Here is a 3,001-nt window from a genome sequence, read left to right as displayed (position 1 = left end):
AGGGCGGGGGGGGGGGGGGGAAAAAGGGGGAAAAAATGGGGAAAATGGGGGTTGGGGGGGAAAAAATGGGGGTTTGGGGGGAAAAAATGGGAGTTTGGGGGAAAAATGGGGCTCTGGGGGGAAAAAATGGGGGTTTATGGGGGAAAAAATGGGGGTTTAGGATTCCCATCAATGCTGGCACCATTACGGCCAAGTGTGAGTGTGAGAAATGGGGGAAAAAATGGGGATAAAAAAGGAATTTGGGACCCCCACTGGGGGGGTTTGTGACCCTCATCAGGGGGGATTTGGGACCCCCATCAGAGGGGGATTTGGGACCCTCATCAAGGTCAAGTGTGAGAAATGGAGGGAAAAATGGGGATAAAAAAGGGGATTTGGGACCCTCATCCAGGGGGATTTGGGACCCCCATCAGGGGGGATTTGGGATCCTCATTGGGGGGATTTGGGCCCCCCATTAAAGGGGATGTGGGACCCCCATCCAAGGAGGTTTGGGACCCCTATCGGGGGGGTTTGGGACCCCATCTAAGGGGATGTGGGACCCCCATTAAAGGGGATTTGGGACCCCTATCATGGGGAATTTGGGATCCCAATCAAGAGGATTTGGGACCCCCATCCAAGGAGGTTTGGGACCCCCATTGGGGGGATTTGGGCCCCCCATTAAAGGGGATGTGGGACCCCCATCCAAGGAGGTTTGGGACCCCCATCAGGAGGAATTCAGGACCCCCATCAAGGCCGAATGTGGATGTTAGGACTGGGGGGGGAAGGGGGGTTTGGGACCCTTCTCTGGGACTGCAGGGGGGGTCTGAGCCCCCTGTCAGCCCCCCCTGAGCCCCCCGTGGCCCCCCCAGGCTCCATCCGGCTGCCCAAGGCCGCCAAGGCCCCCCTGAAGATCCACCCGCTGACCCGGCTGCCCCTCGCCGCCATCGTCAAGGAGCTGGGTGAGGATTTGGGGGGTGGGAGAGGGGATTTGGGGGATCCCTGCGGGCGGGGGAGGGGGTTCGGGCACAGACCCCCCCGCATGAGGGTACGGGGGAGGGGATTCCGGGGGAGGGGTGATTGACGGGATTGGGGGTGATTGACAGGGATTTGGGGGTGATTGACAGGGATTTAGGGGTGATTGACAGGGAAATGGGGTGATTGACAGGGAAATGGGGTGATTGACAGGGGGAATTGGGGGTGATTGATGGGGGATGGGGTGATTGACAGGGAAATGGGGTGATTGACAGCGGGGATGGGGTGATTACGAGATTTAGGGGTGATTGACAGAGGGAAATAGGGTGATTGACAGGTCTGTGGGAGGGTAAGGGGCAGTTTTGGGGTGATTGATGGGGGGATTGGACGATTGTCGGGAAATGGGGTGATTGACGGGGGTGGAGTGATTGACAGGTCTGTGGGAGGGGGAGGGGCAGCTTTGGGGTGATTGACAGGGGGTGGGGCCTGTGGGTAGTGGGACTGGGCGGGGCCTGGTGTGATTGACAGGTGCTGGAGCTTGTGGGCGTGACTGCGATGATTGACGGGGTGGAACGTGGTGGGGTTGTGGCTTGGGATGATTGACAGCGGGTGTGGCCGAGGGAAATGGAACCGGATTGGTGCAGTGAGAGTTTATGGGCGGGAACTGAGATTAATTGACAGGGACATTGTGGGGATTGGGGCGTGGCTCGGTGTGACCGACAGCCTCAGGGCGGGCCGTGATTGGCTGCGTAACGCGCGCGCAGGCAGGGACGGGGCGTGATTGGCCGGGCAGCGCGCGCGCAGGCGGGCGGGCTGTGATTGGGCGGCGGGCGCGCGCGGCGCGCTGTGATTGGCTGACGCTCCCGCGCAGGTCGGGACGGCGGCGCTGCCGTTCTCCGCCAACGGGCGCCCCCTGGCGGCCGCGCTGCGCCCCGCGCCCCCCCCCGGCACCAAACGGCAGAAACTGAACCCGGCGGACGCCCCCAACCCCGTGGTGTTCGTGGCCACCAAGGACACCCGGTACGGGGGGCTGCGGGGGTCCTGAGGGGGTCTGGGGGGGTCCTGAGGGGATACTGAGGGGGTTCGGGGGAGTCCTGAGGGATGTGGGGGGGTCCTGAGGGGATCTGGGGGAGTCGCTCCGGGACCCCGTTAACCAGAACAGGGAGGGCTTCCAAGCTCCCTTTTAACCGGGACCGGGGCAGCCCTGGGACCCCAGTTCCCGGTCCCGTTGATCCTGGTGTCCCCAGTTCCCGGTGCTCCGGTTGATCCCGTTCCCGTTGATCCCGGTTCCCGCTGTCCCCGCAGTGCCCAATTCCCGTTATTCCCGTTGTTATTCCCGCTGTCCCCAGTCCCCGTTATCCCCGTTGCTATCCTGTTATTCCCGGTTGTGCCCGGTTGTTATCCCCATTATTCCCGGTTGTTATTCCCGGTTATCCCCGGTTGTTCCCGCAGTTCCCAGCCTGCTCTCGCACCTCTCCAGCCGGCGGCACCGCTGTCCCCAGTCCCCGTTATCCCCGTTGCTATCCTGTTATTCCCGGTTGTGCCCGGTTGTTATCCCCATTATTCCCGGTTGTTATTCCCGGTTATCCCCGGTTGTTCCCGCAGTTCCCAGCCTGCTCTCGCACCTCTCCAGCCGGCGGCACCGCTGTCCCCAGTCCCCGTTATCCCCGTTGCTATCCTGTTATTCCCGGTTGTGCCCGGTTGTTATCCCCATTATTCCCGGTTGTTATTCCCGGTTATCCCCGGTTGTTCCCGCAGTTCCCAGCCTGCTCTCGCACCTCTCCAGCCGGCGGCACCGCTGTCCCCAGTCCCCGTTATCCCGGTTGTTATCCCGTTATTCCCATTGTTATTCCCGGTTGTTCCCGGTTGTTATCCCCGTTATCCCCGTTATTCCCGTTATTCCCGTTATTCCCCCACAGTTCCCAGCCTGCTCTCGCGCCTCTCCAGCTGGCGGCACCGCTGTCCCCAATCCCCGTTATCCCGGTTGTTATCCCGTTATCCCCGTTGTTATCCCCGTTATTCCCGTTGTTATTCCCGGTTGTTCCCGTTGTTA

The 3,001-nt window shown here is 61.5% G+C and overlaps 1 long non-coding RNA gene across 1 annotated transcript; it reads left to right on the top strand.

The window, feature by feature from the left end:
* The first annotated feature begins 977 nt into the window (after window positions 1-977).
* Window positions 978-1,907, top strand: LOC121349376. The gene is made up of 2 exons (XR_005954525.1): window positions 978-1,021; window positions 1,820-1,907. It is a non-coding gene; the product is annotated as an uncharacterized LOC121349376 (long non-coding RNA).
* Window positions 1,908-3,001: the final 1,094 nt, after the last annotated feature.

Source organism: Pyrgilauda ruficollis, unplaced genomic scaffold, assembly GCF_017590135.1.
Source record: "Pyrgilauda ruficollis isolate IOZ18807 unplaced genomic scaffold, ASM1759013v1 scaffold1394, whole genome shotgun sequence".
NCBI lineage: Eukaryota > Metazoa > Chordata > Aves > Passeriformes > Passeridae > Pyrgilauda > Pyrgilauda ruficollis.
This window is presented reverse-complemented; position numbering and strand designations above follow the sequence as displayed.